Consider the following 13,171-nt stretch of genomic DNA (forward strand, 5'->3'; position numbering starts at 1 on the left):
TTCATTGTTAACACGTTAACTGCCACGGGTCACCGGTGACCTACGTTAGTGGAGGATTTGCCTTCAACAGTTTTCTGATGGCAGTTAAATGCTTAACAATGATTTATTATAATGGATTTTTGGCGATAACTCTTGCATACAGTGGGATCTGCTAAAATGAGATTACACTTGCCACGAATATCTTTGCCTACGATTAACCGTATGTTAAAATTTGATGTAAATAAAAGTATAATAACTATCATGATACAAAATAACTATAAATCAAAGTTTACTCACGTACATTAATGGAGAACGCTCTACTAGTTTCGTGTCACAGAGGGACTCTTCATCATGAGCAGGGTGTGCAACCCGTAATTTTTAGTTAATTTAGTAAATAAAAGTTGTATTTTAGTCTTTTTAGGAATACTTACGTACCTGAAAGAACGTCATTTTTTTAAAAAAATATCAACAGAATTATGTATATGATGAGTTTATGTCATCTAATTTAACCGTAGCGTGCGTAGCAGACTACGTATGGCGTAGTCGGCTACGCAAGTTTGACTACGAACGCTACGCTTGCTACGATTATGATTTTGACTCATTTTTCGCTAGTGATGTCATGTTTTCTTCTTTCCATGCCCTTGTTGCATTTATGTATTCATGTTTATTTTTATGGTTCATGCACACAATATGGGCTAATGCTAATTCTGTTATTTAAATCTTTAGGTGACATGTGAGTTCCAATAGTACTGTGATCACTCATACGAAATATTCTGTTATTATAACTCGTATGGTGATTCTTAGTTTTTTTTTTATTGGACAGTTATTTTTCAAACATGTAACGTCACGCCAATGTGCACATTACGGCACATAACGCCGCTATACAATGTACACCCACTTTTCGCCATTTGTGTTATAAGTCCCATGTAAAAGTGCGTGAGCCTATTGCCATAGGTAATACTTTGCCCGACCCGGGAATCGAATTCGAAACCCCTTGTCTGGCAGTCGCACTTGCGACCATTAGACCAACGAGGCAGTCATTTTTGAAACATGTACTTGTAAATTAAGTATGTAAAGATCGTAGTAGAGTGTATGTATGAGTTTTCTCTTTTGTATCGTGTATCGTGGGTGCGTTTAGAAACATACAATTTCACATGCACATAACCCCCAGACCCGAAACAACAATTTGTGGATCACATAGAGTTACTTCATGCGGGAATCGAACCCGCTACACGTTGCGCGGCAGCCAGTTGCCTAGCCACCGCGCCAACCGTGCAGTGTTTGTAAAAGAAGTATGTAAAGATCGTAGTAAGAAGTTTATGTATGAGTTTTATTATAACAAAAAAAACGAGGTTTTATAACAAAAACGTTGCTATTATTTATGTAAATAAACACCCATTAATTCCCATATTAGTTCGGTTGCGGGTCGCCGGCGTCGCCCGCGCGTCATCGCTGTGCAGTGTGTAGTCTTGTTCCATTTTGTATTTACACGGCTAATCGCAGTTAAAGATCTAACGTTTAGAGATAGCAATGACATGCACGATCTCAACCTTTCGATACGGTTCTCCAATCAAACGAGATCGCTGTACAGGGCGCTTGAACGAAGGAGACATTAAAAATGGTCTGGATTAAAACCTATTTGTAACTTGTTAATGGAATGATCGCAAGTGACAAGGGATTTCGGATGAAACGCTTTTCGCCGGCGAAATACCAATTCCTCATAACTGTAATGTTTTCAAAATTATTCGATTATAAAATTATTTCATACTAATGTATGAAAACCCAAGAAATGAACCTTTTTTTAAGTTGGATAAAATTTGGACTTTTGACAGTTAGACGGTATTTGTACCTCAACGTCGATTTGGTCTTTTGATTTTCGAAATTTTCAGAAATACCATGAAACTGTACAGCGTTTGGGTCTATATCAAGTTGTGGAGGAGCAATAACAATAGCTGTAGCTAAAGTAAATAAATATCGCGAGTAAAAATTTCACATAAATTCAGCTAAATCTAATAAAGGCTCAGTAGGTACCATGGAAATGTTGTACAAGCATACAATTATATTATAGAAATTGTAGAACATTAATCTTTCGTGAGACATACTAAATTAATTATTATGTTATCGGCTTACTCACGTAATTGTTGGACGAGGAACTCAACTAGTTTCAAACCATGCTAGAGGCTCATATTCATGAGCAGCATTCCGCGACACACGACGTGGCAATTGTCGCGCTGCTACTGCTACCCAGTAGCAGTTACGTGAGTAAGCTGATAATATAATAATTAATTGCAGATCTTATTTATTGTTTACTCACATAGTAAAGCTAAATTGACTCTTAATTATTGCCCCATCTATCTAATTATCTCTAATTATTTCATTCAAACAAAAATAAATAACACCATCATCCATGGCTACGGTAGCCCAACGAAAAAAGCACCACACCGTATAAAGTGTCGAAATCTCAACAAAAAAGTGTCAAATTCCATCTCGTCCCGTTTTTATCTGTGGTCGATTGATGGCGCGTCACTCGCGTCAGGGCTCATTGTGTCCACAATTGACCCCCTCTGGCCACTCTTAGACCCTTCACTACTGCAACGCTTTTTTGAATATTTTCTGCTTCTCAGCCTATGGAATCCACAAGTTGACGATTGCTACTTGTTAAAATTAAAATTCACAGTTGTTTTGGTGACTGAATTTATTTAATTGTTCTAGGATGTTTTTTAAATATTTTATGATTGAGTAATTAATGGTGCAAATTATAAATATAACATCTAATTTTTTTTAATGGTATACGCCGGCAAACGTGCTGACTGATCACTTGATAGTAAGCAAACCAAAACCAGAGGCATTACAAGTGCGTTGCCTGCCTTTTAGGGGTTAGGAATTTAAGGATTGTTGGGGAATCGAGGATTGGGAATGTAATTGGGCCTCCGGTAACCTCACCTACGTAACGAAACACAACTAAATATTTTTTGGGCGGTTTTATAGCTCTGTGGGCCTATGTTATTTATTATCTACGCAGCCTATGTTACTTATTATTTATTATCAAAGAGGTTGTTGTACCTATAAGGCATCCATGCTATGGATTCATAACATAACTGGCGTTATACTATTAACGTTAGATAAAGTTAGTTCGATGGTGTAAGTATATGATGGAAACTCCAATAAAACACAGCGGTGACCAGTTGGAAAACGTTCAAACACTCAACGGCCAGTACCATAGACAACACTTGTATCTATTTGATTTGCGCGCAGCTGGAGTATATTGTGTTTTGACACCGTGTCGGATCGTGCGCCGTTCCCAACTCCACGGGGGCTTACTGTGCCGCTAATGGACGAGTGAAATCATTAATTGTATGTATTATTGCACTTTTTGTTGGAAAATATACTGCGTAATGTATCTTGATAACTTTGTAATGAAATAGATTATGATTTGTTTGGTAGATTCGGATTTTTTTTAAGATGGATCGTTAAGAGGTTGTTGCACTTCGATTCGTAATGTATTTTGAAAATTTTGGTTAGTAAATCTTTAATGGAATCAAAATCTATACATATAATAAAATCGTAGAAAAGTGCTGTCTGTACATTGAAAATAAAAATAAAAAAAATAGCAGGGGTTATTGTTATGTCGATGTCGAACCCAAAAATGTAATTAACTTTTTTTTTGTCTGTTTGTCTGTTTGTCTGTTTGTCTGTTCGTCTGTGCGCGCTAATCTCAGAAACGGCTGATCCGAGTTGGATGCGGTTTTCACGAATATATTGTGGGATGCTTAAATTTACATTTAGTGTTTGTTTCATGTCAATCGGTTCATAAATAAAAAAGTTATGTCAAATTAAAGAATCACGTCGAACATTCTATGCTTATACCATTAATCTCCGCAACTATTTGACGGATTTGGTTGAAATTTGGTACAGATATAGTTTAGAACCTTAGAAAGGACATAGATATATTTTTATTTCAAAAATCAAAAAATAAAAATAAGAAATAAATTATTTATAAATAATTCTATGTCGATCGTTACACGACTTCGGTTCATGTTATTGTTTTAATTTATCGAAAAAAAGTAAATAAATAGTAAAAAGGTATGAAAAAAATAATATCAATATAATAAAACATTTAGTACAAAGAAAATGCTCTAACGGAGTATAGATAATTCTATGTCGATCGTTACACGACTTCGGTTCATGTTATTGTTTTAATTCATCGAAAAAAGTAAATAAATAGTAAAAAGGTATGAAAAAAATAATATCAATATAATTAAACTTTTAGTACAAAGAAAATGCCCGAACGGAGTATAAATAAATAATCCAAGTTGTCTTTATCCTCGATAGATGGCGTTGGGATCGAAATAGATCGCGCTATGGTTTCGTTACATTCATTTGGTTGGGTATCGGCCGAGCGCTTCGGTACTATCGTAGAAAAAGTGTATTATCAGTCGTATGATTATTTGTCTGTAGTGGTCCTGCTGTTTCGTATATTCTAAATTGGTTTCGTTGTATTTGTCAATTAATAAGTTTATTTGTTGGGTTTTCCTGGTTTTTTGGTTAAACTATTTAACGTAGGTTTAGTTTGATATCGATTATTAGTAGTTACTGTAGTTAGTTTTTTTAATAAAATTGTAAGTCTAATTTTTTTTTAATTAGATTAGATTTAAGTCGTTTCTTTTAAATTATTTAGTTTAAGCTTGGTTATTATAGCATAGAGGATAGGTTGTAATATAGTTTCTTTTTTAATTGTTATAAATTCGTAATTCGTAGCTTTCTTTAGTTTTAAGTTAGTTTAAGTCCGTTTTTAAACTATTTTTTCAATGCCCTAAGTATACATCTATTAAATTCAAACGCAGAGCTCATTATGTTGATTTTTGAAGAGTTCCCTGGAATATCTTCTACATCTCATTTTTGAAGAGATTCCGCGAGATCGGGAACTATGTGGTTAAAACCAAAAATTTGCCGGAAGTCACTATTCCACGCGAACGAAGTCGCGGGCAAAAGCTATCATATAATAAAAATGTCTCTAAGTAACTAAGTAGATATTGTATAGATATAAAACTCCATTTTCTACTCACAAAACTTGATATTTTATCCTGTTGGTATGCAGAACCTTTTCTTTTAAGAGATGAGATGTCAATTATTATAATGATGACAAATAAATTACGTTATGCTGGGGCCACACTAATGGATATTGCCCTTTGATTATGGCGATAATTGATGTTTGTACGAACATTTAAAGTTCATAATCGTTCATTTGTTTTCAAAATCAATGGCATATTCCATTAGTGTGGCCCCAGCATTAGAAAAGTAAACACCACTTCGTACGATTTTTAAACCAGGAATATTTGATTCTGAATTTAAAAAATGTTCGTCATTAGTACCATAAACAAGTGACACCGTAAAACAGCTGTCCGTTTCACTGGAGATATTAATTAAAAAGTTTTTATGCGAAAAAAATGGACGACGAACCACGCCTCTGGTCCAATTAAAATTCTAGCCGGATTCATTACGACACTTTATTTTTTAAGTGTTCGTTAACGAATTCTGTCAAAACAAACGTAAATTAATTTGAATATTTTATCAGAAAAATTCTTTGATGTAAGCTGGTGTCAAATATTTTAGAGAAAAGAATTCGAAAATCAAAAGTATTATCTAGTAATTTTATTGTCTGCGGCATCATAATGACATGTTAATAAAAAAAGTAAAATGTTTTTGCAAAAAAAAACCACTTTTCTTGACGTTAAGTTACGACTGAACAAATTATTTAGTAGTTTGTAAAACAGAATTGTTCGATGGAATTCTCTAATTACGATGACTTAAGAATGACATTTATAAAGAGTAGGATAATCAGCAGCTCACTAAAACAAAATTGGTTTTTTATTATTTCGTAGAACATTGTTTTAAATGAAAATTAATGGTGGGCATTTAATTGAACGTTCAATTCTAGGAGTATTTTTTAGGAATCATTAAATTAGCAAAAATATAAATAAAAACTACACGTGTGGGAGCTAGCGTAGATATTCTAAAACCAAACAATTTCAATACGGATTACATTTTGTTATGACGATTTGATTCGGAGTTCAAAGCTGAAAATTACGCATCAATCATATTTGATACAACTGAAAAATATAAAAAGATATGTGAAGACAGTATGTTTTCGTGTAAATTGTGAGAGAAACATTGATTAATATTATGAAATAAAAATTATTTCTTGTAACCGCGCTCGCTATTTATAAAAAGACGTAATAATGCGATTGATCTATTTCAATAACAACATTTGTATCTACAAACTAACAAGACTTCTTTGATTTCAGTTAAAGAAAATACGTTAAATGACAATTTAAATTTATTTAACAACAAAAAGACCAGACGTTTCACTGACAAACAAAAAAAAAATCATCAAAAATAATAAAAGTAAAAATATATTCCAATTTAAATTCGGCCATCATGAAAATATAATATAATAGCTCGAATAACAAACGTTGGAATATGAAAATGTGAATGTGGCAAAACAAAATGTAATAAATATAATTAAATTAGGTGCAACAGAAATGGCGGCTATAGCGTTGTCACGCGTAACGCACGCCAAGAATTTTAATAACCAATTTGTATTTAACAAATCTGTTTCGAACAACGCCACCGTCGATTTAGAGTTCCATCTGTTTATTTTTACTTGTTTACTGTTTCATACTGAAGTTGTGAATGTATTAAGCTGCCCCTATTGCTTCTTTAGTGATTAAGTAAACAGTATTTATTTAAAATCCAGTGATTTCGTACCTATAACTTATACGCAAGAAAGTAATCTCGATTATCCCGAGATTTTATTAGTTTTTTTAAGGTCTTAGTCGCTCGTGCGGTTATGAATAGGCCCCCGCGTGTCTTGAAACCAGTCCAGTTATGTCGTACAACATTTACGTGGGTAGGTAAACCGTTGAAAATAATTAAATGTTTTCTTATACAACGCGTTATTTGTTACTGTTAGATTTTTTTCTAGGCTTGCTTGTCTCAATGACAATTTTAGAAAATAATTTTCTCTGAAGTGTGTTTTATCAGTTCAATACAGTATTATGAGATTACATTCGATTACTTTCCGATACTAATTTACTTCGTACATAATTAGGTACGGAACCACACATACAAATTAATTTCCCGCCGTCTCAAATCTTACTCAAGAGTCGGGAGCTAAATTACAAATGGCGTCTTCCTGAGTTAATTGAATGTTCCTTGGATAAATCAGAATTAATATGCGCGCTCTGAAACCGGATTGGATTGTTATTGCTCTGTTAGCTTGGCTTTGATGCGTTTGAGTAATGGAACGCACGCGCGCTCGTACGTCGCGGCCATAGAGATTGCCGCGCTTTTCTTTCTTTCTTTTTTCTAAAAATACAAGGCAGATTGTCTTTTTCCTAAATTGAGTTCTTATTTTGAATCTGCTGTCATATTTGTCTCCTTGTTATCGTTTGTTTGGGCGGACTGTTCGTTGTTAACTGTTGTTATTTATAATTTCAACAATAACAACAATGGCGCCCATCCAAAACGTATTTTATTAAATTGTACCAGTTGTTGTCATAATTACATTTGACCAGTTATAGAAGTATTAGGTTTTTCAGAAATTGGTGCCTAATAAGTATATCAAAAGTAAAACAATGATTAACAGCATAAATGAATGCCAAATAAAACGTCACTGAATGTAATTAGTGCATTTATTTTATTCGAAAATAGTGATCAGCCCCCACTGGAGCCCGTGGAGGTAATTTGTCACATACAAGCAACCAGACGCGTCACGGGCCCAAATGATTTATCGCCGTCCGAACAGACAAAGACTTCTCCAAATAGGCCCCCTCGTAAAGCAAACACTCAATTTAAAGGTAATTACTAAAGGAAAATAACCCCTAAAGAGTATGTGCAAAAAGATTATTTTCGTCGGCAAAAATTTCGGCGTAAGTCGAGTGTCAACGGGTGCGGATGTGTTCGGAGACATTCCTCGACTAATTGTATGTATCGCGGCGCACAGAACACATTTGTCAATTGTCGCCCTCCTCCCTTGTAACGGGACATAATTAGTTACTCAACTATTTCGGGAACGCTTTGACGGCTTATTAAGATTTCAAATTGAACACAAATTAGGTGTCATGCCTCCATGATTACTAACCTATGATTTGTTCTCGTTCGGGACATTGAAAAAGTCGTATGTCGACGCGTCGACAGTCTCGTTTTCCGGACATCAAAAAGCTATCTTTTAAACGGGATTTGTTGATTGTTGGGGCTTAAAAATAGATGATTGTTGTGTCAAACATGCTGTTATCTGAATATATCAACCAGTTCTAGTCAGCTGGTGCGGATTTGTTAGACAAATGTGTAGTTTTCAAAACATGGAATTAATAAAGGTACATTAACAACGCTAGTTTGTTTTCACAGGAGCTGGTCTATTCAGAAGACCCGGTGCTCTGGTGCTAATGGTAGTTTTGGTGAAGCAAGTACCCCACACTCCTTAGTCTCTCTTCAAAATCCTTTGAAAATTTCCCCTCATCATTGCAAAAGGGACTCAACATAACTAGTGAAAATCACCTCTCTGCTTGCCTTTTCGTGGAATCTGAAACGTAACGTTATGTTAAATAACTATTCACTAAATAAATCCCATGTTTACCAACACAAACACGTGTTTCACCAATCCAAACCTAATTAAAACACAATAATCTTTTTAAATTGAGCCAATGTTGCCACATGTTTAAATATCACCCAACTAATCAGGGAACGTCATTGATCGATTCAACTCGATTCTCGATTCCCAAGCAGTGCCATCTGTGTACAAACGAAAGATCTCTCGGTGACAAGCGTACAAATCGATCCGACGCATCGACTTTTTATAGAAACACTCGATTGTTGTGAAAACGAATCGATTAATTTGTGTTCAAGATGGAACGAAGTATTCGATTTTTCATTCGATACTTATTTTTTCTGATGAAAACAATGTATTGCTTCGAATTGCTTTAAATTAGTTTAATTTAGGTGGTAATCGAGTGATCGAGGAATGTTTTTCAAATTGCAAGCTCTATTTAATTTTGTTTTTGTATTACTTTAAATGCATCGTAAGTACATTATTGACAGTGGTGGGACAATTTCAACAATTGGATAAATCTATAACACATTTATTAACAACTTGTTCACGTGGCTATGTGTTTGGCCAGGGTTCGGACCTCAGAAACTTCAAAGTCGCAGAAATAGCGCATAATCTAAAATTAAACCCATAGTTTGGTATGTGCTTGTCTTTACAGGCTTACACTATTGTAAGGACGAGCATACGACGGAAAGTACAAATAACTATAATACATCTTCAGTAATCAACACTCGTGATATTTAAAAATGCCACAATCTAAGTAAAACCACTATAAAATATTGCATCAACCACAACCACACATACTTCCATCCTACAAATTACATTCGGTGCACCCCTATCCTTTTTTTTTTCAAATCCAATGCCTTTACACGGACACCGCAACGAATCCGAACTCCGGCCCATCAATTAGTGAATACTCTCACAACACAGCTATCGGTTCCCGATTTTTTTCAAAAACATACGGCTTAAACCCAGCACGAAACAAAACTAGGAAGAAATGGGAAAACGTTTGCTAGAGGTGGCGAAAAAAAGTAAAAAACACTAACCATAGACACTCCGGAAATCGTTATACCGCCGTTTTGATTGCGAACGCTTGTGATCCGTTCGATTTGATTGAAAAAAAAAAACATTCCTTTTTGTCTATGGATGCGAGGATGTGAAAAAGAGGTTTGATTAATCCATGCGATGAGTGTTGGTTTGTTTAATGTTGTGTTCTTTATTTTGTAACTGTAAGTTTGTTAGTTATTGTCAAACATTTTAAATAATAAACTTTATATCATAAGTACACTATGAACTTCATACATAACTGTTATCAAAGGAGTCCTACTTAGGTACATTATTATGATGTAACTCAATATGTCACTTAATATAGATGTTTCCCGATTTAGTTGTGGAAGTTGCAGCAGCATTGGACCAACTACAAGGTGGAACGCATTTCGAGAGTTTCGCTGCAAAAAGCTGCGGATACTAGCAAAGCTGAGAAAGGGAATGTGAACAACGTCGAGAATGCCTGAAAAGGCAGTGATTAGCTAATCAATGATTACATATTATGTCATTCGTACAGTACATGCATGGTCACGTTTTTTGTACCCTACTCTACCGGGGTAGGTGCAGCTCTACCTACCCCGGTAGAGCTGCACATAAGGACACGTAATGTAATTTGTAATTTGAACAGTACTTTTTTTCTGGCATACGCAAAAACAAAAATTTTAATGACTTATGAAACAATCGAACGCTTTGAAACTAATTATAATAAGGTAATAAGTTCAGCAAAGTACCCTCAATAAATTAATATGAGATCACTGAATGCTCGGTTAGCGCTCGTAGCGACATCTGTACAGTTTTAGATAGAAACATTGCAAACCGAGGGTCATTGGATCGGCATGGCAGTTACCTTGCGACCGACAACACTAACTGAGCTTTACATTCATTCAAATACAATTGAATAGATGGCACTACTGTTGCGTAACTGAAACTAATCGAATGACTTTTTTTAGGGGGAAATTCATCTCATGACTTGTCCCATTTGGGTGAAGCGAGAGGAAATCTTACTACTAAAAACCACCCCGTTCCTACTCCTACTTTTCGAACGGGAACCCCGGTAACCCGCTCGGTGGTCGACAGCTCCGGGTCGGCTAATCGAATGGCTGGACCGGTGCTGTGCAACTTGTACTCGTACTCGATCTCATCTCATTCGCACCGCTATATAGCTTAATATCGATTCCAACGGTTCCATAGTTTTACAGCTTAGCAATAACATCTGCGTAGCATAGCTACATAGCAAAAAAACTACATAGTAAAAATGGCTGCCGGAATCCAAAGACAACATGATAGCGTCTAAGAGAATATTAGCGTCGAAGATTCAGTTTACACCGTTCAGCCCAATTGTGTCGGCTAACAACTTAACTTGCGCTAATTTGGAATTATTAGTGTATTTTGTAAAATAAGACTGGCTTTTAAGTATAAAGTACTTTTTATACCTACATCTAGTCTTGGCTCAATAAAATTAATCATATAACTTATTGAATTAGGCCCTGCATTTTATGAATAAATCTTATATATTTTTTCTTAATTTACTGTATCTAGAATGTATGAAGTGTGGGAGAGCCATGCTTCGGTACGAATGGGCCAGCTCGGAGTGATACCACGCACTATTTTTTATTTTATTTTTTATTTATTTATTAAGGCTTACCAACTAAGATACATACAGACAATCTTAAAAATATGGGAAACAACAGTTAGTGTATGCTCTTAAATTAAAGGTATTTAAGGTAGGTTTACTATCCTACTAAAATTATAAATGGGAAAGTTTGTACATTATTTTATTTGTTACACCTTCACGTCAAAACGGCTGAAGGGATCGAGATGAAATTTAGATTAGTAGATGGTCTGGAATAACACAGGCCACTTTTTATCTAACAGGAACGCGGGCGAAGCCACTGGCAGAAGTTAGTGGTATATAATTGTAACATAGTACCTATAACAAAGCAAGTACCACAGTTACCGTAGGTAGATAATAATCAATGCAACACCGGTTTTGTGAATTAATAACGTTTATTAATAAATAGATCTGAATAATGGGATCACGATCTAATGTTTTATTGACGAATATGTAAACAAGAAACATAATATTATACTTAACCTCAGATTTTAATCTTCGATGCTTTTGTTTAAATCTTTTTTTTATGCAGGAGTAAAATCATCTTATGATTTCTCCCGCCTTGGGTGAGGCAAGAGGAAGTGTTTAAGTTTTTACTCTTTCTGAGTAAAAACCACACCGTTCCTACTCCTACTTTGCGAGCCGGAGACCCGGTAACCCGCTAGGTAGTCCGCCGCTCCGGTTCGGGTATAAGCAGGATCATAGGCTACTTATTTTTCGTTTGATCATGCGGAGGAAGCCGTAAGTAAAACATAAATTCTGTGTAACAGGAGTACCCGGAGTTTGGTGGAAAGCACAGCTTAAGTTATATCTACTTAAGATTATTAGGATTAACATAGGTAATTATCTACCTATAGAAAAGGGGGATTGCAATGTAAATACTTTTCATTGTGTACCTGTTTCTAGACTATAAGAGCTAATTTTACAGTTATAGGTAAAACTAAAATCCTTTCATTCTATAAATATATTCCAATTCTTCAACAACAACTAACTTTATCCTTGATAATGATTGCACAAATCTTTTACTACTACCTAACTAGCTAAATCTTAATCTTATTTTCTAGGACATAGAATTCAAATTTAATTGTATTCCTGTCCTAACAGTAATGTGCCACAGATAAGGTCTACTGATCTTTGTAATTGTTTTATTTTTTGTTTGTTTAAATTGATTAAGTATTGTTTATTCTGCCTATTGCCAGCCTATGTAGGTAAATTCGAGTATTGCTGACATCAGTGTGGTTTATTTTTTAGTACATAGGTAATAGGTAAGAAGTAGTACCTAACTTTTTTAGGGGTAGGTATAATCATCCAATGACTTCTCTCGCCTTGTGTGAGACTCTTACTGACAAAAATCCACCCCGTTCCTACTCCTGCTTTTCTAGTCGGAGCCCCGGTAAACCCGCTAGGTAGTCCGCAGCCCCGGATCAGGCATCAGCCCTACTGGGCCCCATCTGTGGTGGTCTGATGGCTACCTGGTACCTAATTAGTAGCAGTGAGTAGAAATAAATTCTTCAAAGCATAGAGAGACAAAGGGTTTTGAGCACCTACCGTTTACATTTGTGCCATCTTTAACCCGGAGCTAAGTATTAATGAGACTATTTTATAATAGGTCATAATATAATTTTTTTATTAATAAACATCTAATTTGAGACATCGTGCTCAAAAGTCATCACTTACAACCACTTATCCAGAGAAGCTACTAATCAATCAATGTTTTTCTATCAATTAAAATTACTATTTAAGTAGGAATGCTAAGAAAAAAGCCTAAATACTTTCTAAAAAAATCTCAAGCGTCTCTAGTAGATCGACCTTCATCTTGACCTTACGTAGTAATCACTATCACACTATCACTGAATTAAAACACAATTAAGTTGCGGATATTTTTTCTCTTAGAAAAAAAAAATGTGAAGGGAATCGGCTTATAC

Source organism: Spodoptera frugiperda, chromosome 13 (genome assembly GCF_023101765.2).
Source record: "Spodoptera frugiperda isolate SF20-4 chromosome 13, AGI-APGP_CSIRO_Sfru_2.0, whole genome shotgun sequence".
Lineage (NCBI taxonomy): Eukaryota > Metazoa > Arthropoda > Insecta > Lepidoptera > Noctuidae > Spodoptera > Spodoptera frugiperda.